Source organism: Nerophis ophidion, linkage group LG16 (genome assembly GCF_033978795.1).
Source record: "Nerophis ophidion isolate RoL-2023_Sa linkage group LG16, RoL_Noph_v1.0, whole genome shotgun sequence".
In the NCBI taxonomy this organism is placed as follows: domain Eukaryota; kingdom Metazoa; phylum Chordata; class Actinopteri; order Syngnathiformes; family Syngnathidae; genus Nerophis; species Nerophis ophidion.
Genome location: NC_084626.1, coordinates 52802029 through 52829058, shown reverse-complemented (window position 1 = coordinate 52829058; position 27030 = coordinate 52802029). Strand labels below are relative to the sequence as shown.

The 27030-nt window shown below is 40.2% G+C and overlaps 1 protein-coding gene across 1 annotated transcript in view; it reads right to left on the bottom strand.

Annotated features, from left to right (window-relative positions):
- Window positions 1-17819, bottom strand: part of slc41a1 (solute carrier family 41 member 1) — a 128928-nt gene extending 111109 nt beyond the window's left edge. The window contains exons 1-5 of the mRNA XM_061875512.1: window positions 17789-17819; window positions 8541-8656; window positions 8245-8469; window positions 7998-8138; window positions 7779-7906 (exon numbers count right to left, since the gene is read on the bottom strand). The gene's annotated coding sequence lies outside the window, so the exon portion shown is untranslated. The remainder of the gene's footprint in view (window positions 1-7778; window positions 7907-7997; window positions 8139-8244; window positions 8470-8540; window positions 8657-17788) is intronic.
- Between the last annotated feature and the right edge of the window lie 9211 nt (window positions 17820-27030).

Genomic DNA, 27030 nt, shown 5'->3' with positions numbered 1-27030 from the left:
TTTTGTGGGTTCTTCCGAGGATGTTGTAGTCGTAATGATTTGTGCAGTCCTTTGAGACATTTGTGATTTGGGGCTATATGAATAAACATTGATTGATTGATTGATATTTTGTCATGGCTGCAGATCAATCAATAAAGGTTCATCTTTGTCGCAAAATTGTTCGCTGTTTCACTGTGCATCCCGCCCTCCCTCGTCCCTATTTGAGCATTATAACGTTAACAAGTTAATATTAATTCAAATAAATTCAGAAAAAAAAATTTCCCCAACAAAAATATATGCCTAGTCTTTCTAAAACATTTTTTTAACTTCTTAAAAGCATCGTTCTGCTTGCTGCAACCGCGCACACAAAGTGTGAGGAACGCACTCCTGATCAGTTGTGAACATGCCCTTTCCCAACTACTTTGGCACGTGTTGCAGCCATGAAATTCTAAGCTAATTATTTGCAAAAAAAAAAAAAAAAAGTTTATGAGTTTCAACATCAAATATCTTGTCTTTGTAGTGCATTCAACTGAATATGGGTTGAAAATGATTTGCAAATCATTGTATTCAGTTTATATTTACATCTAACACAATTTCCAAACTCATATTGAAACGGGGTTTGTATACTATCAGTAAAACATTTAATTCCTACCATACATATTCTATGAATGTAAAGGACTTCAGAAGTGATAAATTCTTTGTGAATATTTGGCACTTTCTTGCAATAAGGCTTTCTGAGTTCCATGAGCTGATGTTTCCAGGTGACCTCAGGACTTGGTGGTGCACAGTGTCAGGAACCCTTGAGGAATGCAGGCTGGGAGAATGGAAACTCACGGGTTGTCCTTAAGAGGATTCAGAAGCTATAATAGGATTCATTCTCACCTTCAGCACACATATTCATTTGATGAGATATAAGGCTTATCATATTTGTTACCGCAGCATTTCTTACAAGACCGGCCAAATTAAGACTGAACATTTTCCATTTTTTCACAAAACGTACTCAATTGCAAGTAAAAAATGGTAACTCTTGGATACAGATGTCACGACATGAAGATGATCATTATCATTGTCCGGTAAATATGGTAAGCGGATATTGAGCATCAAGATATTTAGTTTGTCTTGTATTGAAATTGCTGACTTTGTGATGACTTTTGTAACTGTGGTCGTGTTGTTTTTTGCCTGGCAATTAAACCTCATTTAATACAAGTCGCGCTAAATTTGACCTTGGCTTTAATTGTGATGAGTCACATATTTTTTACGATGTTTGATGTGGATGTTGTTTCATTTCTTTATGGGTAAACAACTGTACTTTATTGTGTGGATGTGTTAACACTAAACCATTTATTTGATCGTTGTAAAACACACGAATAACATTGTTTATAATTTTAGAATATTATATTTATAGTTAAAATACACAATGGACATTACGCTTTTATAATGTATTTTTTATGTTTATATTTTCAGTCTTACAAACCGAAATGAAGACTAAAGTGAACCCTTGAACTCTTAGATCTGTGGCCTTCTTTATAATGTACAAACCCCGTTTCCATATGAGTTGGGAAATTGTGTTACATATAAATATAAGCAAAATACAATGATTTGCAAATCATTTTCAACCCATATTCAATTAAATTTACTACAAAGACAACATATTTGATGTTCAAACTCATAAACTTTTTTTTTTTTTTGCAAATAATAATTAACTTAGAATTTCATGGCTGCAACTTATGCCAAAGTAGTTGGGAAAGGGCATGTTCACCACTGTGTTACATCACCCTTTCTTTTAACAACACTCAATAAACGTTTGGGAACTGAGGAAACTAATTGTTGAAGCTTTGAAAGTGGAATTCTTGTTTTATGTAGAGCTTCAGTCGTTCAACAGTCTCCGCTGTCGTATTTTACGCTTCATAATGCGACACACATTTTTGATGGGAGACAGGTCTGGACTGCAGGCGGGCCAGGAAAGTACCCGCACTCTTTTTTTACGAAGCCTCGCTGTTGTAACACGTGCTGAATGTGGCTTGGCATTGTCTTGCTGAAATAAGCAGGGGCGTCCATGAAAAAGACGGCGCTTAGATGGCAGCATATGTTGTTCCAAAAGCTGTATGTACCTTTCAGCATTAATGGTGCCTTCACACATGTGTAAGTTACCCATGCCTTGGCCACTAATGCACCCCCATACCATCACATATGCTGGCTTTTGAACTTTGTGTCGATAACAGTCTGGATGGTTCGCTTCCCCTTTGGTGCAGATGACACAATGTCGGATAGTTCCCCAAAAAATTTGAAATGTGGACTCGTCAGACCACAGAACACTTTTCCACTTTGCATCAGTCCATCTTAGATGATCTCGGGCCCAGAGAAGCCGGCGGCGTTTCTGGATGTTGTTGATAAACAGCTTTCGCTTTGCATAGTAGAGCTTTAACTTGCACTTACAGATGTTGCGACAAACTATATTTAGTGACAGTGTTTTTTTGAAGTGTTCCTGAGCCCATTTGGTGATATCTTTTCGAGATTGATGTCGGTTGTTGATACAGTGCCGTCGGAGGGATCCAAGGTCACGGTCATTCAATGTTGGTTTCCAGCCATGCCGCTTACGTGGAGGGATTTCTCCAGATTCTCTGAAACTTTTGATGATATTATGGACCGTAGATGTTGAAATCCCTAAATTTCTTGTAATTGCACTTTGAAAAACGTTGTTCTTAAACTGTTTGACTATTTGCTCACGCAGTTGTGGACAAAGGGGTGTACCTCGCCCCATCCATTCTTGTGAAAGGCTGAAACTGTTTTTATACCCAATCATGGCACCCTCCTGTTCCCAATTAGCCTGCACACCTGTGGGATGTTCCAAATAAGTGTTTGATGAGCATTCCTCAACTTTATCAGTATTTCTTGCCACCTTTCCCAACTTCTTTGTCACGTGTTGCTGGCATCAAATTCTAAAGTTAATGATTATTTGCAACAGCAAAAAAAATGTTTTTGAGTTTGAACATGAAATATGTTGTCTTTGTAGCATATTCAACTGAATATGGCTTGAAAATGATTTGCAAATCATTGTATTCCGTTTATATTTACATCTAACACAACTTCTCAACTCATATGGAAACAGGGTTTGTAGTTCAACAGCCCTTATGTAGGTGCATGGTACATATTTTCTTTGCCAACTCATTCTACAATACAAAAGGTCATCTGTGACAGTTATATGTAAACAGGACCCCGGACAAGATTTTCCACTATGTCCCCAAAACTATTTTTTTTTTCCATATTTTCCACTCATATAATACGGTACAATGAAAATAGTATGCAGTAAATCATGCCACGACCCTGTGGAAAGTTATGCGTAAAACTACCTCAAATCAGACCGAATAAGAAAACCACTTCCACTAACAGTAAATTAATGTTTACTTTCAACTGAGCAAAAGTCAAGCTGTGTCACCGGGGTCATGTATAGACAGGTAAGCGGAAACAGTTTATTGTAAGGGACGCTTCGGCTGGTTAATGATCCTCCACAAACCAGGAAGTGAGGTGAGACTGAGGACAAAACAGTGCTGGGTCCACCATCGCAGAGGCGCTTAGTCCCTGGCAACACTGTGGCGGTCTGTGCCAGTTTAGGGCCACTTCTGTCCTGGGGATTCTTTGAGCACAGAAGAATGTCGAGGGGGAGATTTGGAAACCTTCCCTTAGCTCAAGATGAATGGCTACCCACTGAAAAAAAAACAACAACTAGCAAACTAAGCCCCTTCCTTCCAACCTTCATCGTCATTCTTTTTTGTTACTCGTTGACAGACTTGGAGATACTCCTCCACCTAAGGCAGGACGTCCTGAGTCAAACACATTACCCACAATAACCACTAACATCAAGTACAATGTTAAATCAATGAAATGAGGTGGTGCTTTGGTTTTTGGTAGCAATGCCATCCAAAAGGTCAGACAAAAAACAAATTGTACGAAAACTGAAGCAATTTTCTCCGCAAGAAATGATAAAAATCCAATTAATTCAATTCGAACACCAACAAATGTTAACATTTTATAGAGAATAAAAGGTGAGGAGAAGTCTAACCGGAGGCCACCTCAAACCATACTTGCCAACCCTCCCGGATTTTCTGGGAGACTCCCGAAATTCAGCGCCTCTCCCGGGACAACTTTTCTCCCGAAATCCAGGCGGAGCTCGAGGCCCCTTACAGCTCCATGCGGACCTGAATGAGGACAGCCTGTTTTCACGTCCGCTTTCCCACAATATAAACAACGTGCCTGCCCAATGACGTTATAACTGTAGAATGATCGAGGGCGAGTTCTTGGTTTCTTATGTGGGTTTATTGTTAGGCAGTTTCATTAACGTCATCCCAGCGCGGCAACAACACACAACAACAGCAGTCACGTTTTCATATACCGTAAAGCAGTTTGTCTGCCGTAAACAGCAATGTTGTGACAATCTTAAACAGGACAATACTGCCATCTACTGTACATGCAAGGTTGGCAAGTATGCCTCAAAGTACCAGTCGAGTGGAAAAATAAGTTACCGCCATATTGAAGCTATTACGATATATACGTAAGACTTCCAGGCCCCCAACCGACAAACAAAGAGGGGCGTGGGGTTTGGTAGTAGCGGGAGTGTACAATGTAGCCCGGAGTAGTTAGGGATGCATGGGATTCTGGGTATTTGTTCTGTTGTGTTTATGTTGTGTTACGGTTAGGATGTTCTCCCTAAATGGGTTTGTCATTCTTGTTTGGTGTGGGTTCACAGTGTGACACATATTAGTAAGAGTGTTAAAATTGTTTATACGGCCACCCTCAGTGTGACCTGTATGGCTGTTGAACAAGTATGCCTTGCAGTCATTAGCATGGGTCTGCAAAAGCTTCATACAACTTGTTATTGGGTAGGTTATAGAGGGCCCTATGAGCAGTACCACGATAGCACGCCCTAATTATTGTTGTCTGTATGAAAATAAGCATATATCCGAGAGAATAGTTACTCTGAAATGCGGTAGTCTCCCGGAAAGATTGTGATTGTTGGCAAGTGTGATGCTGTCAAGGTGCATTCATATAAAACTCACGGGCAGCACGAACATTAAATTTTCATTTTAAGTTGTGGGCCACGTGTCTGAGACCCCTGGTTTAGAGCACAAAGCAAAAAAAAACTCTGCATTCAGTGTTATTTCATTTTAAATTTCAAAAGAGTTTTGTGGCTCCCATTGTTGTCTTTATTTTGTGAAACGGGTCAAAATGGCTCTTTGAGTGGTAATGGTTGCCGACCCCTGATCTATAATTTTCTATCATCTAATGGTAGCATGCGTATATTACATCTATGTGCGACATTCAGTGACATAAATGCAGCTGTTTTTTTTTTTTTACACTGTCTGAATCGATTGGTGAATGAGAATTATATTGTGACCGGGTAAATTTATATAATGTTCATGAAGTTTGTTTTCGTGTACACGGAAAAAAATTGAAAACGGTGACAACTTCAAGATATATATTTAAAACATACATTTCCAAAAGATAAATTATAATACTTTTAAAGAGGGTGGGGCGTGGTTTCATTCGCAATCTGCGACCGCCTCCACGAACAAACATCTTGCAGACAGACTAAAAAAAATGGTTATAAAAAAAGGGAATGTGGAGCAAAATGTACTCCTAATTTACACGAAAACCTAATTTTTTTGGTATTCTAGCCTAATAATAATAGTAGTAGTTGGTTATAACCCACCTACTCAGTGGCCTAGTGGTTAGTGTCCACCCTGAGATGGGTAGGTTGTGAGTTCAAACCCCGGTCGAGTCATACCAAAGACTATAAAAATGGGAGCCATTACTTCCCTACTTGGCACTCAGCATCAAGGGTTGGAATTGGGGGTTAAATCACCAAAATGATTCCCGGGCGCGGCCACTGCTGCTGCCCACTGCTCCCCTCACCTCTCAGGGTGATCAAGGGTGATGGGTCAAATGCAGAGAATAATTTTGCCACACCTCGTGTGTGTGTGACAATCATTGGCACTTTAACACTTTAACTACTTACAAATTAAAACCTTGTGAAATGATATGATTTGTTAGTTACAAAGATTATTACCGATGCTTAGGTCAGGCTGATTACAAAAAAATACTAAATCAAATATAAAACAAAGAAAAGCACTCAAAAAAATGAAAAATACTTTTCCATACATTTACAGCTTGTGGCATCGTATTCAAATCTACCCGAGGCTGTAATTGCTGCCAAAGGTGCATCAACAAAGTATTGAGCAGAGGGTCTGAATTCCATGGAAAGGGTTCATTTGATTTCTGAGGTTTTTTATTATTCATACATTTGCCAAAATTTAATTTTTTTGTCCGGATGTGGTCAATGAGAAATTAAATGTTTTTTTATTTCAGCAAATGACTACAATCAGGCAAAGAGTGAAACATTTAAAAGGGTCTGAATACCTTCCGTACCCATATTTGCCAACCCACCCGGATTTTCCAAGTGACTCCCGAAATTCAGCGCCTCTCCCGAAAACCTCCAGGGACAAATTTTCTCCCGAAAATCTCCAGAAATTCAGGCGGAGCTGGAGGCCACGCCCCCTCCAGCTCCATGCGGACCTGAGTGACATGTATAAAAAGCGTGTCTGCCCAATGACGTTATAACTGTACAATGATTGAGGGCGAGTTCTTGGTTTCTTATGTGGGTTTATTGTTAGGCAGTTTCATTAACGTCCTCCCAGCGCGGCAACAACACACAACAACAGCAGTCCGTTTTCGTCTACTGTAAAGCAGTTCGTCTGCCATACACAGCAATGTTGTGACTCTGTTAAACAGAACAATACTGCCATCTACTGTGCATGCATATGGTTAGAAAAACAAGGATGGACAAATAAACCCTTAACTCAACAATGAGTAGATGAGTGATATGTGTGTGTGTGTAAATAAAAGAACACTGAAATTCAAGTATTTTTTGAATTTATGTATATATATATATATATATATATATATATATATATATATATATATATATATATATATATATATATATATGTGCGGGAAAAATCACAAGACTACTTGGGGCGGCATAGCTCGGTTGGTAGAGTGGCCGTGCCAGCAACTTGAGGGTTGCAGGTTCGATTCCCGCTTCTGCCATTCTAGTCACTACCGTAGTGTCCTTGGGCAAGACACTTTACCCACCTGCTCCCAGTGCCACCCGCACTGGTTTAAAATGTAACTTAGATATTGGGTTTCACTATGTAAAGCGCTTTGAGTCACTAGAGAAAAGCGCTATATAAATATAATTCACTTCACTTCTTCATCTCTACAGAACTGTTTCATGAGGGGCTCCCTCAATCTCCTGATGATTTTTCCCACACATACATATTGCGCTCTACCACGGTATCGAGCACTATTCTCTGGATAATCCATCCATCCATTTTCTACCGCTTATTCCCTTTTGGGGTCGCGGGATCCAATCAAAATATATATATATATATATATATATATATATATATATATATATATATATATAGCTAGAATTCACTGAAAGTCAAGTATTTCTTATAAATACTCGTCTTGAAATACTTGACTTGGTGAATCTAGCGGTAAATATAGAATAGAATAGAATGTTGTACTTTATTGATCCCTGTGGGAAATTCAGCACCACAGTTTGCTCACAATAAACAATGATAATAATAAATAATATAATATAATATATGAATAATATAAATATACTCCTCCTATCTTAACCACGCCCCCACCCCCGACCACGCCCCCCACCTCCCGAAATCGGAGGTCTCGAGGTTGGCAAGTATGTCCGTACCCATTGTTTATCTTAAGCAACATACCTTTAGGGATTTGCTGAAGTTATTGACAGCTTGAGATGCAGACATATATCGTCGTCTCTTCCGTCCTTGCGCAGACGGTGGTAGCAAATGTAGCAGTTGCAAGATGGCAGACATGTCACTGTGCCGGCCTACAGATCAACAAACATAACATGAACATTTCACCTCTACATTTAAATAACATAATCACCAATGCTGGTTATGAAACGGCCGCAGTCATACCATACTCAATGTTATCAGTTGCCTCAGCATTGCACATTTGTGGTGGGCGCCAGACCATGGCTTTACTTCTCAACTTTTTCTTTGAGAATAATGAGCCACTTCTCCAAGAATGTGTTGGCAGCAACCTCACCAAACAGGAGTCTGAAATGTTGTTCATTTTGCAAAGCAGAAGTAAAGGAAATGGAAAGAAGTGATGAGTAAGACTTGATCGAATATTTCAATGATTCAACCAATGACAATGTTTTACCAGTCGTGGTTTGCCAAGAAACCGCAAGGAGATTGAGAAGAAATCTGCTGTTTTCTTGTCATCTTTGATCATTAAACAATAATTGAAGGAATCTTTCATCTTCTCGCGGATAGTGTCTTTGGTAGCAGAGTGCCTCAAAACAGCAGCAGCTGCTTCCACATCCTTGTCTGATAACACAGTCAGTGGTGAAGCGTCTGGATCCACCCTTTCCCCCTGGTCCACCACCTTGAGAAAAAAAAAAACATAATTCCCTCTAAAATCCATCAATATCAATTAGAACTGATGAGTAAACTTACTTTTGGCAACTTTTATTAATAACTAAGACGCCGTTTTTATTAGCAGTTTTTCTGTGAAGGGTCTTCAACCACCATGCAAAGTATCCCGAACCACTCTCAGGATCGTAGTAATGTTCCTGTGTAACAAATAGACTTAGACTTCCTTTTTATTGTCATTCAAATGTGAACTGTACAGCAGAAATAAGATAAAGATTTCGTTACATACCGTATTTCCTTGAATTACAGCAGGTCATGTAGTATGCGGCTGCCTTGAATTACTGCCGGGTCAAACTCGCTTCACAAAATATTTAGCGCATGCTTAGTATTACCGCCTGGTCAAACTCGTGACACTTCCCCTGTCATCATTTTCAAAATGGAGGAAGTTGATTTCAATACCGGTAATTTGAAATTGCATAAAGGGAAGAAGATTAAGAGCTATTCAGTAGGATTTAAGGTCCAAGCTTACATCACACTCAAATTTTTACTGCATGCCTTTGGTGAGTGCCGGAGTGAAAAGAGGTTTTAAAATAATTAGCGCATGCTTACTTTTACCGCATGCCTTTGGTACATGCAGGAGTGAGAAGAGGTTTTAAATTAATTAGCACCACGGCGGCAATTCAAGGAAATACAGTAAGCTAAATTGGCCCTAGTGTGTGAATGTGTGAATGTCGTCTGTCTGTGTTGACCCTGCGATGAGGTGGCGACTTGTCCAGGGTGTACACTGTCTTCCAAAGGGAATAAGCGGTAGGAAATGGATGGATGGATGGAAGCTCATGGTAGTGCAGGATAAAAAAAAAGCAATAAGGTGCATTGATAATTAAATAAATATATATAAATAATATATATATATAAATAAATAAACAGATTACTGTACAGATAAACATATTACCCTTTTACACATGCGTCCACGTTTATGGATGCATGTTATATTGTCTTTTTTATTCCAGCGAGTTAATCCATTTTGGGGGAGTTGAGGGCATAATTTAATTATGATGCGTTCAAGAGTCTTACTGCCTGAGGGAAGAAGCTGTTACAGAACCTGGAGGTTCTGCTTCGGAGGCTGCGGAACCTCTTTCTAGAGTCCAGCAGTGAAAACAGTCCTTGGTGGGGCTGGGAGGAGTCTTTGCTGATTGTCTGAGCCCTGTAGCGTCCCGGAGGAGTTAGTGCTGCAAGGGGTTCTGGGTATTTGTTCTGTTGTGTCTCCCGAAATGTGTTCGTCATTCTTGTTTGGAGTGGGTTCACAGTGTGGTGCATATTTGTAACAGTGTTAAAGTTGTTTATACGGCCACCCTCAGTGTGACCTGTATGGCTGTTGACCAAGTGTGCTTGCATTCACTTGTGTGTGTGAAAAGCCGTAGATATTATGTGATTGGACCGGCACGCAAAGACACGTGCCTTTAAGGTTTATTAGCGCTCCGTACTTCTCCCTACGTCCTTGTACCACTACATACAGCGGCGTTTTAAAAAGTCATATATTTTACTTTTTGAAACCGATAATTTCCGATACCACATTTTAAAGCATTTATCGGCCGATGATATCGGCAGCCTGATATGTATTATCAGACATCTGTAGTGCAGACACAAATAAATGGGTTGGATATTGAAAGGGTTTTTGAAATACAATTTCTTTGGAGTTACTATTGACTATCAAATTAACTGGAAATCACATATAAAACATCTACAAACTAAGCTGTCAAAAAGGATCTCAGTAATAAATGAAGCAAAGCACGTTCTGGATCACAAATCAGTTCACATTCTCTACTGTTCATTAGTCTTACCATATTTAAAGGCCTACTGAAAGCCACTACTAGCGACCACGCAGTCTGATAGTTTATATATCAATGATGAAATATTAACATTGCAACACATGCCAATACGGCCTTTTTAGTTTACTAAATTGCAATTTTAAATTTCCCGCGAAGTTTCCTGTTGAAAACGTCACGGAATGACGCTTATGTTGACGTGTGCTTGTGACGTTATTGGTTGGAGCAGACATTTTATCCCAGCACCACTTACGGCTAAAAGTCGTCCGATTTAATCGCATAATTACACAGTATTCTGGACATCTGTGTTGCTGAATATTTTGCAATTTGTTCAATTATTAATGGAGACGTCAAAGAAGAATGCTGTTGGTGGAAAGCGGTGGATTGCAGCTGCCTTTAGCAACCGAAACACAGCCGGTGTTTCTTTGTTTGTTGTGAAGCTTTAACACAAAGCGGTCAAGCGAACATGTTTCTATACGTCAACCAGCAAGTTATTGGATGGGAAAATTGTGATATTAAGTCGGCTCTTACCGGAGACATCAGCGGATTACTGGACCTCCTCCTGCAGCAGCTGTCAAAAAAGGCAACTGTGAGCTTGGCTCCTCCATGGTTTCCGTCAAAGACACTGGCGTTCATCGCAGCCGTCCGACTTTGAGGTATGACTTTAAAATCTCACTAAAACACTATTAAAACAATAAGCAGATAAGGGATCTTCCAGAATTATCCTAGTAAATGTGTCTAATTACATCTGAAACGCTCACAGTGCTGCCGCCCGGAGCCGTCGCTTTTTCTTTTTTTTTGTGCTTCACTCTAACTTTCCTTATCCACAAATCTTTCATCCTCGCTCAAATTAATGGGGAAATTGTTGTTTTCTCGGTCCAAATAGCTCTTGCTGCTTGAGGCTATGATTATAAACAATGTTCAGATGTGAGGAGCCCTCACACCCGTGACGTCACGCGCAGATCGTCTGCTACTTCCGGTACAGGGAAGGCTTTTTTATTAGCGACCAAAAGTTGCCAACTTTATCGTGGATGTTCTCTACTAAATCCTTTCAGCAAAAATATGGCAATATCGCGAAATGATGAAGTATGACACATAGAATGGACCTGCTATCCCCGTTTAAATAAGAACATCTCATTTCAGTAAGCCTTTAACCTACTGTGTGGAAGTCTGCGGGTATAATTACAAAAGCTCATTAAACTCAATAACTATACTTCAGAAAATGCTTCTGTGTGCATCATCAACAAGGTTGGATATCTGGACCTTACCCATTCATTATTCTTAGTCAAAAATATTGAAATGTAAGGATATTATTTTGTATCGAACTGCACAAAAATGTATAAAGCCAAAATCAATGAACACCCAGGAAGCATTCAAAAATTGTTCGGCACACGAGAGGGGAATTATAATTTAAGGGGGAATTTTCCATCCATTTTCTACCGCTTATTCCCTTTTTGGGGTCGCGGGGGGCGCTGGCGCCTATCTCAGCTACAATCGGGCGGAAGGCGGGGTACACCCTGGACAAGTCGCCACCTCATCGCAGGGCCAACACAGATAGACGGACAACATTCACACTCACATTCACACACTAGGGACCATTTAGTGTTGCCAATCAACCTATCCCCAGGTGCATGTCTTTGGAGGTGGGAGGGGCCTATCCCCAGGTGCATGTCTTTGGAAGTGGGATGAAGCCGGAGTACCCGGAGTAGAACCCACGCATTCACGGGGAGAACATGCAAACTCCACACAGAAAGATCCCGAGCCTGGATTTGAACCCAGGACTGCAGGACCTTTGTATTGTGAGGCAGACGCACTAACCCCTCTGCCACCGTGAAGCCCTAAGGGGGAATTTTTTATTTCAAAATGCTTAGTTAAAGAACGACCATTAAAAGTTGTTGTGTTTGAATTAGTGGAGTGAAACTATTGAATGGTTTGAATGTGGAGTTAAAGCAATGTCCACACCTAAACCAGTTTAAAAATAAGTATAGACACATGGTATTCCAGAGGTAGAGAGATGAAGAAGGGCACTTTCGTGACCTCTGTGGTGCTTTTTTTGTGGACTTCTGGATCTGCCTCCCTGAAGCCTTTTGGCCATTGAGGAGATGCGGATGAGGGGACAGGGCTGCGGAGCTAGCACTGAGGGCTGGGACGGAGAGGCTTCGCGGTGTCTTGGCTGGGTGAGCAGGTGTCGGACACCTCAGTCACCTTGGACGTATCATCGCTCATCCATGCGGACTGGACACTGGCCGAGAGTGGAGTGGGCTCTCTTGGTTGCTTTGTTGGGTCTGCTCCTGTCTCTGGCCATGCTCCCTCCACCCCAGCAGACGATGGCGTGGAACACCACAGAGGCCACCACAGTGTATATGTTTCTTTTACTTTTTAGTCATAGATGTATGTAGAAGTGTCTGCTTGTATCTGATGCTTTAATGTCTCTAATGTCCTCTGTGTTCTTTGATGTTTTCCTCTTACACACATGTAAGAGGGATGTGTACTATGGCTATGAGTTGTTTTTTTCCCTTGGCCTCAGTCTGCACCCCCTCTCCAGGGCCCAGGCTATGACCGATTTTTTTCATTTTATTTTAATCTTCTATTTTTTTCTCCCATCCCCCCCACTTGTTTACCTGTATCTCATCTTTTTTGTAAGGGGCGCTGGAAGCCGGCAGACCCGTCAGCGATCCTGTTCTGTCTCCCTGTCATGTTTGTCTGATCTTGAATGGGATTGTGCTGAAAATTTAAATTTTCCTTAAGGAACTCTTCTGATAGAATTAATAAAGTACTATCTAATCTAATCTAATGTAATCTAGTGGTAATGTGGGGCTATGTATGTGTGTAGTGTGCATATAAATGTATATATTTATATTTTATGTACAGTATATACAAGTTCATTAAGTTTGTACATAGAGTGAACAGGTAGTTCTAACTCAAAGTACTTTATGATTTAAAGAAAAGGAGTTAGATTAAATAAGTGGAAACCTCTTCTCACTCCTTTTCAAATACCGTATTTCCTTGAATTAGCGCCGGGGCAGTAATTAATTGAAGACCTCTTCTCACTCCGGCACTTACCAAAGGCATGTGGCCTGCGCTTATAAATTTGAGTGTGATGTAAGGATACCATCATGAAAAGCACATTTAATTAAAAAAAACGTTATTATGTAGCATAAAAAATGCAGATGGCCTTAAAACGCCACAGCACTCAGTCACCGTATGTAAGTACCCAAAATAAAGACTCGACATAAATATAAATTCAATCGGGTCAGAAACATTGGAGGAAACGGGATTAAAACCCGATGCTAACCGCCCATAGAAAATACATGGGTACGGCTAGTAGCTACTATTACCAAACAAATTCACTTACCAACTCGGCTTAATATCTCAACATCGCCACACTCTTTCATTGCAACTCGGCCCTGATGGTCGACACCTATAAGTTTACAATTAGTTGTAAAATGTTGGACAGTTGTTTTTACGATATGCAGGCAGACGACAACTTTCAAACATCCAGGCTTCAGATGTCCCCAGGCTTAGCCACCGCACCTGGCAGCCATCTTGGAACGCTGGATTATATAGAGCGCGATAGGCTGCAGCGGGTCACGTGAGCACCTGTGTTATGCTCGCGAGATTAAACGTGGAAACGGCGCAGGTAATATGAGGGGATGCCATGAGAGGAAATATGGCTTATTTCCCACCCATGTTACACACTTGTGACGTGACGAGTTTGACCCAGCGGTAAAACGAGGCATGCGCTAATTATTCTGCGTAATGAGTTTGACCCGGGAGGAGCTAAAGGAAGTGGCTGGGGAGAGGGAAGTCTGGGCTTTTCTGCTTAGGCTGCTGCCCTCGCGACCCGACCTCGGATAAGCGGAAGAAGATGGATGGATGGATGGTTAAAGTATTTCTGATTGTGATAATATCAATTACATATTGGGTAAAACATGCACCTGGGGATAGGTTGATTGGAGCCACTATGGATTGAACTTTCACAGTATCATGTTAGACCCGCTCGACATCCATTGCTTTCGGTCCCCTAGAGGGGGGGGGTTGCCCACATCTGAGGTCCTCTCCAAGGTTTCTCATAGTCAGCATTGTCGCTGGCGTCCCCACTGAATGTGAATTCTCCCTGCCCACTGGGTGTGAGTTTTCCTTGCCCTTTTGTGGGTTCTTCCGAGGATGTTGTAGTCGTAATGATTTGTGCAGTCCTTTGAGACATTTGTGATTTGGGGCTATATAAATAAACATTGATTGATTGATTGATTGATTGGCAACACTAAATTGTGAGTGTGAATGTTGTCTATCTACAAACCCCGTTTCCATATGAGTTGGGAAATTGTGTTAGATGTAAATATAAACAGAATACAATGATTTGCAAATCCTTTTCAACCCATATTCAATTGAATGCACTACAAAGACAAGATACGGATGTTCAGCAGTACCGCCCGAGGGATCAAAAGTCCGTAATATCATGGCTTACGTGCAGTGATTTCTCCAGATTCTCTGAACATTTTGATCATTCTACGCACCGTAGATGGTAAAATCCCTAAATTCCTTGCAATAGCTCGTTGAAAAATGTTGTTTTAAAACTGTTCGACTATGTGCTTACAAAGGGCTGTACCTCTCCCCATCCTTGTTTGTGAATGACTTAGCATTTCATGGAAGCTGTTTTTATAGCCAATCATGGCACCCACCTGTTCCCAATTAGCCTGCACACCTGTGGGATGTTCCATATAAGTGTTTGATGAGCATTCCTCAACTTAATCAGTATTTATTGCCACCTTTCCCAACTTCTTTGTCACATGTTGCTGGCATCAAATTCTAAAGTTAATGATTATTTGCAAAAAAAAAAAGTTTATAAGTTTGAACATCAAATATGTTGTCTTTGTAGCATATTCAACTGAATATGGCTTGAAAAGGATTTGCAAATCATTGTATTCTGTTTATATTTACATCTAACACACTTTCCCAACTCATATGGAAACAGGGTTTGTATGTTGGTCCTCCGATGAGGTGACGACTTGTCCAGGGTATACGCTGCCTTCCGCCTAAATGCAGCTGAGATAGGTTCCAGCACCCAAAGCGGTAGGAAATGGATGGTAATGTTAGGTAAAGTCTACTGTTGCAGTATAATATAAACAAACTTACCAACTATTAGTCCACTTAATTCATTTGGGGTCTGTGAAAAACTAGAACGTAGATATTTTGGAGTCACAATTCACTTAAAGGCCTACTGAAATGAGATGTTCTTATTTAAACGGGGATAGCAGGTCCATTCTATGTGTCATACTTCATCATTTCCCCATATTGCCATATTTTTGCTGAAAGGATTTAGTAGAGAACATCCACCATAAAGTTGTCAACTTTTGGTCGCTAATAAAAAAGCCTCGCCTGTACCGGAAGTAGCAGACAATGTGCGCGTGACGTCACGGGTTGTGGAGCTCCTCACATCTGAACATTGTTTACAATCATGGCCACCAGCAGCGAGAGCGATTCGGACCGACAGAGCGACGATTTCCCCATTAATTTGAGCGAGGATGAAAGATTCGTGGATGAGGATAATGACAGTGAAGGACTAGGAAAAAAAAAAAAAGACAGGGCAGTGGGAGCGATTCAGATGTTATTAGACACATTTACTAGGATAATTCTGGAAAATCCAATATCTGCTTATTGTGTTACTAGTGTTTTAGTGAGATTATATAGCCTTACCTGAAAGTCAGAGGGTGTGGCCACGGGTGTGGTGACCGCCAGTGTCTTAGAGGGAAGCCACGTTTCTCGACGAGGCAAGGCAGCCAGGTTGAGATTTTTTTTCTTCTTCCCTCCACGGAGTAAGCATCCAACGGTCAGTGGTGGCCAGTGGGAGGAGGCAAGAGAGTCCACAGCTGCAGGAGGAACGACGCAAACTCTCCACTCATGTCTACGGTAAGAGCCGAATGTAAACCAGGAAACACCGGCCGTGTTTGTGTTGCTAAAGACGGCCGAAAATCACCGCTTCCCACTTACGTCTTTCTTCTTTGACGTCTACATTATTAATTGATTCAGCAACACAAATGACCAGAATACTGCGCAATTATGCGTTTAAAGCAAACCACTTATAGCTGTGATCGGTGCTGGATCAAAATGTCCGCTACAATCATTTCGCGATATTGCCATATTTTTGCTGAAAGGATTTAGTAGAGAACATCGACGATAAAGTTCGCAACTTTTGGTCGCTAATAAAAAAGCCTTGCCTTTACTGGAAGTAGCAGACGATGACGTCACAAGGGTGAGGGCTCCTCACATCCTCATTGTTTATAAAGGAAGCCTCAAGCAGCCAGAGCTATTCGGACCGAGAAAATGACAATTTCCCCATTAATTTGAGCGAGGATGAAAGATTTGTGGAAGAGGATATTGATGGCAAAGGACTAGAAAAAAAATAGAAACAAAAAAATAAAGTTAAAAAAAAAAAGGCGATTGCATTGGGAGCTATTCAGATATTTTTAGACACATTTACTAGGATAATTCTGGGAAATCCCTTATCTTTCTATTGTGTTGCTAGTGTTTAAGTGAGTTAAATAGTACCTGATAGTCGGAGGGGTGTGTCCACGGGTGTCTTGACGCCAGTGTCTGGACGGTGCAAGCTTGGCAGATCTCCGGTAAGAGGCGACTTTTTACCACAATTTTCTCACCGAAACCTGCCGGTTGACAAGTGGTCGCAATCCATGTTCGTTTGCCCGCTCTGATACATGGTAAAGCTTCCCTTCCGGGAATTTTAAACAAGGAAACACAGTGCGTTTGTGTGGCTAAAGCTTCCCAACTCCATCTTTCTACTTTAACTTCTCCATTATTAAATGGACAAAATGCAAAAGATTCAGCAACACAGATGTCCAGAATACTGTGTAATTGCGCGATGAAAAGAGACGACTTTTAGCCGCAAATGGTGCTGCACTAATATGTCCCCTCCAACCCAAGACGGCATATGCGCACGCGTCATCATACGCGTCATCATTCCGCGACATTTTCAACAAGAAACTCCGCGGGAAATTCAAAATTGCAATTTAGTAAACTAAAGCGGCTGTATTGTCATGTGTTGCAATGTTAATATTTCATCATTGATATATAAACTATCAGACTGCGTGGTCGCTAGTAGTGGCTTTCAGTCGGCCTTTAATGAACGTTTAAGCAACTTCACTGACAGCTAAACACTTAGCATAAATGCTAATTAGCGATTATTAGCATACTGAAAAATCGATAATTTATTTGTTAAACTATGCCATGAGACAGGTGGCAAAATGATGACATAGTAGCAAGCACAATAAATACACAATTAGTTAGTTATATTTGTGAAAGTTAACCGAATGAAAACATAAATATTGTTCTGCACTGTATGCATAAAACTGGGAAATTGACAATGTCACTCGCCAGAACATGTTTCAACAAGTTCATGATCAACATCCATCACACTGTAAACCGTGCTTAGTGTGAAAAAAGGAGTTTGTCAAGAAGAATAGAAGCATTGGAACACTTTGCAGTACTCACTTGAATTTGGCTCCGCACTGGTGGACATGCTGGGTCGGCACCTCCTCAGTAAGGAGTGTTTCTATTGGCTGTTGGAAAAGTCGCGAGAACTCGCTGGATGACGTCATTGCCTCGGAGTAGCGATAAGGGAGTTTATTAAGAAAAAAAAAAGCTCAATTTAAAATGCAAATTCGAACGAACATTTTATTAGTTTTGAATTAAATCATTTTAATTCTGCATCATTTAATTGAGTAAACAAGCCATAAAGATTTCGAAAGTAGACAGATTTTCATACTTGAGGGCTCCGATTTCGGGAGGTGGGGGGTGGGGAGTGGGGGCGCGGTCGGGGGTGGGGCGGGGCGTGGTTAGGGGCGTAGTTAAGAGGGGAGGAGTAAATTTACAGCTCAGAATTCACCAAGTCAAGTATTTCATATATATATATATATATATATATATATATATGCACATATTTACATATACACACACACATATATATACATATATATATATATATATATGTCTTGATTGGATGATTGAGGGAACCCCTCATTAAACAGTTCTGTAGAGATTAAGTATATTGTGATTTTTCCCACACCTACATATATATACTGTATATATATATATATATATATATATATATGCGATGAGGTGGCGAGTTGTCCAGGGTGTACACTGCCTTCCACCAGATTGTAGCTGACCCCAAAGAGAATAAGCGGTAGGAAACGGATAATGGATAGATGGATATATATATATATGTATGTATGTATATATATATATATATATATATATATATTAGGGGTGTGGGAAAAAATCAATTCGAATACGAATCGAGATTCTCAGGTTGTGCAATTCAGAATCGATTCTCAATTTTTTTTTAAAAACTATTTAAAAAAAATATATATATATTTTTTGTTTATTTTTATTTTTTTAGCAATCCAACAAAACAATACACCACACAGTAATACCGGAACAATGCAATCCATTTCCCAAACCAAATCTGTCTCATTACTTTTAGTTTCCTCAGTTCCCAAACGTTTATTGAGTGTTGTTAAAAGAAAAGGTGATGTAACACAGTGGTGAACATGCCCTTTCCCAACTACTTTGGCATGTGTTGCAGCCATGAAATTCTAAGTTAATTATTATTTGCAAAAAAAAAAAAGTTTATGAGTTTGAACATCAAATATGTTGTCTTTGTAGCATATTCAACTGAATATGGCTTGAAAAGGATTTGCAAATCATTGTATTCTGTTTATATTTACATCTAACACAATTTCCCAACTCATATGCAAACGGGGTTTGTACACCACAAATGGAGCTATACAAATACCAATTTTTACAAATTTACCACTTGACGTTAGTTAATGCAGTTCACGATCATATTATTGTCATTTTTATTTTATTCTTACATGGACAAATAACTGTAAACACGTAAAAAAAAAAAAAAAAAAAGTAATGAGAACAAGCTGAAATGTTCAAATACAATAATATTAGCATTTTTAGAATTTTTTTTTCACTTTGACTTGTCAGGACGTAGCCCTTGGTGGAAAAATTTTGGGCACCCCTGTCCTACAGTATCAAAAGTATCGATATTTTGATTTGAGAATCGGTATTAGAGCATAAAAATCTGGTATCGATATTTCAGTATGGATACGAACATCACTAACGGCGTGGCGCAGTGGGAGAGTGGCCATGCGCAACCCGAGGGTCCCTGGTTCAATCCCCACCTAGTACCAACCTCGCCACGTCCGTTGTGTCCTGAGCAAGACACTTCACCCTTGCCCCTGATGGGTGCTGGTTAGCGCCTTGCATGGCAGCTCCCTCCATCAGTGTGTGAATGTGTGTGTGAATGGGTAAATGTGGAAGTAGTGTCAAAGCGCTTTGAGTACCTTGAAGGTAGAAAAGTGCTATACAAGTACAACCCAAAAAAAAAAAAAAACATACAAAGTGAAGTTTAGGTAAAGTCAAATTACGTTAAAGGTGCATTTTAGTTGAATCCTGAAACATTACCCAAAAGCCGAATACCCCCAACTTCTTGAAAACGTTGTATTTCTGCATAAAAGAAGTTCCAAACTAATACTGTGCCCTCACTTGCAGTCACGTAATCAACTCTTTTGCAATCTGCTGTTCAGGAAGTGCACGTCATTGCGAATGGAAACAAAGTTGTTAGAAAGTAACAAACGGAGTCTTACAAATTAACTAGCTCGTCCTCGTTCAACAACGTGCCTCTGAGTGTGTGTGCAGGCAGGTGAACAGTAACCAAACACAGACGGCACATAGCTCAGCCATTTAACAACAACAAAACATCCCCACATCTTCGGTGCCTTCCCGAGGTTTGCTGTTGTTACCAAAGGATTGACTTTTTTCTTGCCCTGATGTCGTTGTGGCTTGTGCAGCCCTTTGAGACATTTGTGATTAAGTCAACTTTGATTGATATACATCACATGTCAAACTCAAGACCAAGGGGCCATAAGTGGGCCGCCACATCATTTTATGTGGCCCGCAAAAGGCCTGAAATAACCATGCGTCTATTTGTGTCTAAATGTTGTCAACTCTCTACAAACCCTGTTTCCATATGAGTTGGGAAATTGTGTTAGATGTAAATATAAACAGAATACAATGATTTGCAAATCCTTTTCAAGCCATATTCAGTTGAATATGCTACAAAGACAACATATTTCATGTTCAAACTCATAAACTTTTTTTTTTTTTGCAAATAATAATTAACTTAGAATTTCATGGCTGCAACACGTGCCAAAGTAGTTGGGAAAGGGCATGTTCACCACTGTGTTACATCACCTTTTCTTTTGGGAACTGAGGAAACTAATTGGTGAAGCTTTGAAAAAGGAATTCTTTCCCATTCTTGTTTTATGTAGAGCTTCAGTCCTTCAACAGTCCGGGGTCTCTGCTGTCCTATTTTACGCTTCATAATGCGCCACACATTTTCCATGGGAGACAGGTCTGGACTGCAGGCGGGCCAGGAAAGTACCCGCGCTCTTTTTTTACGAAGCCACGCTGTTTTAACACTTGTCTTGCTGAAATAAGCAGGGGCGTCCATGATAACGTTGCTTGGATGACAACATATGTTGTTCCAAAACCTGTATGGACCTTTCAGTATTAATGGTGCCTTCACAGATGTGTAAGTTACCCATGCCTTGGGCACTAATGCACCCCCATACCATCACACATGTGTAAGTTACCCATGCCTTGTTCACTAATACACCCCCATACCATCACACATGTGTAAGTTACCCATGCCTTGGGCACTAATACACCCCCATACCATCACACATGTGTAAGTTACCCATGCCTTGGGCACTAATACACCCCCATACCATCACACATGTGTAAGTTACCCATGTCTTGGGCACTAATACACCCCCATACCATCACACATGTGTAAGTTACCCATGTCTTGGGCACTAATACACCCCCATACCATCACACATGTGTAAGTTACCCATGCCTTGGGCACTAATACACCCCCATACCATCACACATGTGTAAGTTACCCATGTCTTGGGCACTAATACACCCCCATACCATCACACATGTGTAAGTTACCCATGTCTTGGGCACTAATACACCCCCATACCATCACACATGTGTAAGTTACCCATGCCTTGGGCACTAATACACCCCCATACCATCACACATGTGTAAGTTACCCATGTCTTGGGCACTAATACACCCCCATACCATCACACATGTGTAAGTTACCCATGCCTTGGGCACTAATACACCCCCATACCATCACACATGTGTAAGTTACCCATGTCTTGGGCACTAATACACCCCCATACCATCACACATGTGTAAGTTACCCATGTCTTGGGCACTAATACACCCCCATACCATCACACATGTGTAAGTTACCCATGCCTTGGGCACTAATACACCCCCATACCATCACACATGTGTAAGTTACCCATGCCTTGGGCACTAATACACCCCCATACCATCACACATGTGTAAGTTACCCATGTCTTGGGCACTAATACACCCCCATACCATCACACATGTGTAAGTTACCCATGCCTTGGGCACTAATACACCCCCATACCATCACACATGTGTAAGTTACCCATGCCTTGGGCACTAATACACCCCCATACCATCACACATGTGTAAGTTACCCATGTCTTGGGCACTAATACACCCCCATACCATCACACATGTGTAAGTTACCCATGTCTTGGGCACTAATACACCCCCATACCATCACACATGTGTAAGTTACCCATGCCTTGGGCACTAATACACCCCCATACCATCACACATGCTGGCTTTTCAACTTTGCGCCTATAACAATCCGAATGGTTATTTTCCTCTTTGTTCTGGAGGACACCACGTCCTCTGTTTCCAAATATAATTTGAAATGTGGACTCGTCAGACCACAAGACACCTTTCCACTTTGCATCAGTCCATCTTAGGTGAGCTCGGGCCCAGCCAAGCCGGCGGCGTTTCTGGATGTTGTTGATAAATGGGTTTGGCTTTGCATAGTAGAGTTTTAACTTGCACTTACAGATGTAGCGACCAACTGTAGTTACTGACAGTGGTTTTATGAAGTGTTCCTGAGCCCATGTGGTGATATCCTTTACACACTGATGTCGGTTTTTGATGCAGTACCGCCTGAGGGGTCAAAAGTCCGTAATATCATCGCTTACGTGCAGTGATTTCTCCAGATTCTCTGAACTTTTTGATGATTTTACCAACCGTAAATGGTAAAATCCCTAAATTCCTTGCAATAGCTCGTTGAGAAATGTTGTTCTAAAACTGTTTGACAATTTGCTTACAAAGTGGTGACCCTCACCCCATCCTTGTTTGGGAATTACTTAGCATTTCATGGAAGCTGTTTTTATAGCCAATCATGGCACCCACCTGTTCCCAATTAGCCTGCACACCTGTGGGATGTTCCATATAAGTGTTTGATGAGCATTCCTCAACTTTATCAGTATTCATTGCCACCTTTCCCAACTTCTTTGTCACGTGTTGCTGGCAACAAATTCAAAAGTTAATGATTATGTGCAAAAAAAAAAAAAAGTTTATGAGTTTGAACATGAAATATGTTGTCTTTGTAGCATATTCAACTGAATATGGCTTGAAAAGGATTTGCAAATCATTGTATTCTGTTTATATTTACATCTAACACAATTTCCCAACTCATATGGAAACGGGGTTTGTAATATATATATATATATATATATATATATATATATATATATATATATATATAGGGCCTCACGGTGGCAGAGGGGTTAGTGCGTCTGCCTCACAATACCAAGGTCCTGAGTAGTCCTGGGTTCAAATCCAGGCTCGGAATCTTTCTGTGTGGAGTTTGCATGTTCTCCCCATGAATGCGTGGGTTCCCTCCGGGTACTCCGGCTTCCTCCCACTTCCAAAGACATGCACCTGGGGATAGGTTGATTGGCAACACTAAATAGTCCCTAGTGTGTGAATGTTGTCTGTCTATCTGTGTTGGCCCTGCGATGAGGTGGCGACTTGTCCAGGGTGTACACCGCCTTCCGCCTGATTGGAGCTGAGATAGGCGCCAGCGCCCCCTGCGACCCCAACGGGCATAAGCAGTAGGAAATGGATGGATGGATATATATATATATGTATATATACAATACACACACATATATATATATATATATATATATATATATATATATATATATATATATATATATATATATATATATATATATATAAAACCGTTTTGAAAACAAACTCTAGCACCCCCCGCGACCCCAAAAGGGACAAGCGGTAGAAGATGGATAGGTGATAGATGTATCTCACATTGTATATTGTGCCTTTTGGAAAAAGGTTGTCATAAACGTTACTTAATTCCTAAAAAAACTCGTACAAAACAATGTGTTATGTTTATGTAAATGTGTTCAGTCATAAACATTCACTTTCTTCTTTACTTCTTAGATCTAAACTGTACCGCTGACGGTAGTTTTTTCTATAATAGTATTTAATAAGTTGCAGGTGTATTTATTTCAGTATAAAAGTGTAAAAAGTGTTTTGCTTGGGTCATAAAATGATGACAATGGTGTGCCAGGACATACATACATGTATTATTTAACTCTTAAATTGACAGAGTCGACATCAACATGAGATCTATCCCACAGATCTAAGTTGTTGTTGTTTTGTTTGTTTGTTTTCTGCTCTTCTTATCAACGAAAACGTTGTTGTTTTTTGTATGGCAAACACACAAAATGTGCCAAATCTTCCACAAAAAAATATTTTTAGCATGTGCAAATACCTGTGTTGCAAGAAGTTATGCAACAGGTGAATGTGTCCTGTCCAAAAATGACATTTTGGCAGACATTCACAACAAGCGGAAATTATTCACAGCAGTGCAGTAACGAGTAATCTAAATGGAAAAAAAACTAAACAGAGGCCTGATTTAGGCTAAGCCTGAGAACACCTGAAATTAGTTTAAGTCAGAATTTGATGGGACTTTTGGAATGGGGGAGGGGGGGGGGGGGGTTGTTGAGATAACATTATTCTGTACTGTGCACTTCGAGTCATTTAGTTTTAATTACAATTCCCAAAAAAGTACAAACCCTGTTTCCATATGAGTTGGGAAATTGTGTTAGATGTAAATATAAACAGAATACAAAGATTTGCAAATCCTTTTCAAGCCATATTCAGTTGAATATGCTACAAAGACAACATATTTCATGTTCAAACTCATAAACTATTTTTTGTGTGCAAATAATCATTAACTTTAGAATTTAATGCCAGCAACACGTGACAAAGAAGTTGGGAAAGGTGGCAATAAATACTGATAAAGTTGAGGAATGCTCATCAAACACTTATTTGGAACATCCCACAGGTGTGCAGGCTAATTGGGAACAGGTGGGTGCCATGATTGGCTATAAAAACAGCTTCCCAAAAAATGCTCAGTCTTTCACAAGAAAGGATGGGGCGAGGTACACCCCTTTGTCCACAACTGTGGGAGCAAATAGTCAAACAGTTTAAGAACAACCTTTCTCAAAGTGACATTGCAAGAAATTTAGGGATTTCAACATCTACACTCCATAATATCATCAAAAGGTTCAGAGAATCTGGAGAAATCACTCCACGTAAGCGGCATGGCCGGAAACCAACATTGAATGACCGTGACCTTCCATCCCTCAGACGGCACTGTATCAAAAACCAACATCAATCTCTAAAGGATATCACCACATGGGCTCAGGAACACTTCATAAAACCACTGTCACTAAAAAAGGATTACCCCGCAGCCCGGCCCGCGGATACAAAAAGGTCTGGGACCACTGTTTTAGATGACGTTAAAGGCGTTGCCGTCACGGCAGGCCCTCCATACTGTTGTCCGGGTGTAAATCGGAGAATGTTAGTCCCCATTAAATTCTGGGAGAGGCATTGTAATCCGGAAACCTCACAGAAAATTTGGGGTGTTGGCAAGTTTGCAGCTGAGCCACATTGAAGTGATCAAAAAGGTGCATGCGGCTCCGGAGCAGCGGTTTGCCGACCCTTGTTGTACAGGAACATTATTTTAAAAATATCTATTTCCCCCCCATCTTTTTCCATTTTTGAAAAAGCTCCTGGGAGCCACTAGGACGGTGCGAAAGAGCCGCGGGGTTGCTGACCCCCGATCGAGTGGATCTATGCATAAGCATAGACCGTATTTCCTTGAATTGCCGCCGGGTATATAGTATGCGCCTGACTTGAATTACTACCGGGTCAAACTCGTTTCGCAAAATAATTAGCACATGCTTAGTATTACTGCCGGCTCAGGATTAACGGCGGGTCAAACTTTGCAAAATATTATTTTTATTAGCGCATGTCTAGAATTTCCACCGGGTCAAACTCGTTTCGCCAAATAATTAGCATATGCCTAGAATTTCCACAGGGTCAAACTCGTCACGTCACGAGTGACACTTCATCTGTCATCATTTTCAAACTGGAGGAGGCTGATTTCAATCATTTGAAATCGCATAAAGGGAAGAAGATTAAGAGCTATTCAGTAGGATTTAAGGTCCAAGCTATTAAATATGCTAAAAAAGAACAGTAAGCAGCTATGTTTTATTAATAGACCATAGCTGCGTGTGTCAAATATGAGTCATTAAATGACTCCCGCCTCCTGGTGGTAGAGGGCGCTAGTGATCCTTCTTGCGACTACTCGGCTGCAGAAGAAGTGACAACAAGCAGCAAGAGTGAGCAGCCATCCTTTATTTTTTCCTCTCGCTTGCACTTTTAACATGGAGGATTACATATCTAAAATAAAACCGTTTTCTAAACTGGACTTTCAATCGAAGCAGGAGGTAATAAAGGAAGATCTCCATCGAGACCGAGAGACTTTTAAAACTGAAGAAAGATAAGGAAGACTTCTATAAACAAGTTATCGATGCTTTTGATCAGAAGGAGCTGCACATGGACTTCATTTATAAGTAAAGGTAAGACCATAATAACGTTGTTTTTTTTATTAAATGTGCTTTTTGTGATGGTGTCCTTACATCACACTCAAATTTGCGAGCGCAGGCCTAAATGTACCGCATGCCTTTAGTAAGAGGTTTTAAAATTATCAGTGCCCGGCGGCAATTCAAGAAAATACGCAATTTTCTCTCTCTCTCTCTATATATATACATATATATATATATATATATATATATATATATATATATATATATATATATATATATATATATATATATATATATATATATATATATATATATATATATATATATATATATATACACACATATATATACATACACACTTTTTATTTGGACTTACCAGTGCATTAATGTTTTTCCTTTGCTTGAGGGAAGCTGATGTTGTGTTGGCTTTACTCATGAATGCTTTCACTGCCATCTAGTGGACATTAAAGAAAAGAAGATTAGACACATGGCGAACCAGGTTCATATTTGAAAGTACAGACAATAATGGTTGATATAAGTACATAAGTGGAAGACTTACAACTTGCTGGTGATTGTTGTTCCTTCTAAAATAGAATTATTGATGTGACATAAATGACATTGGATGTTCACTGTAATAAAGTCTTCATTATTGGAAAATAACTCAATTTAGCACTTTTTTGTACCACAAACGTACTTTGAATTGAACCAAAATACCACATGAGTGAAAAAATAATTAAAAGTGTTATATTACCAGTTTTACTTTTATGTCAGATGTCAGGATGTCAATATCAACACTTGCTTGTTTCATAATTGTTGGTTCAATAAATGTGAGAATAGCGGACATGTAATATTTGACACCTTATAAGAACA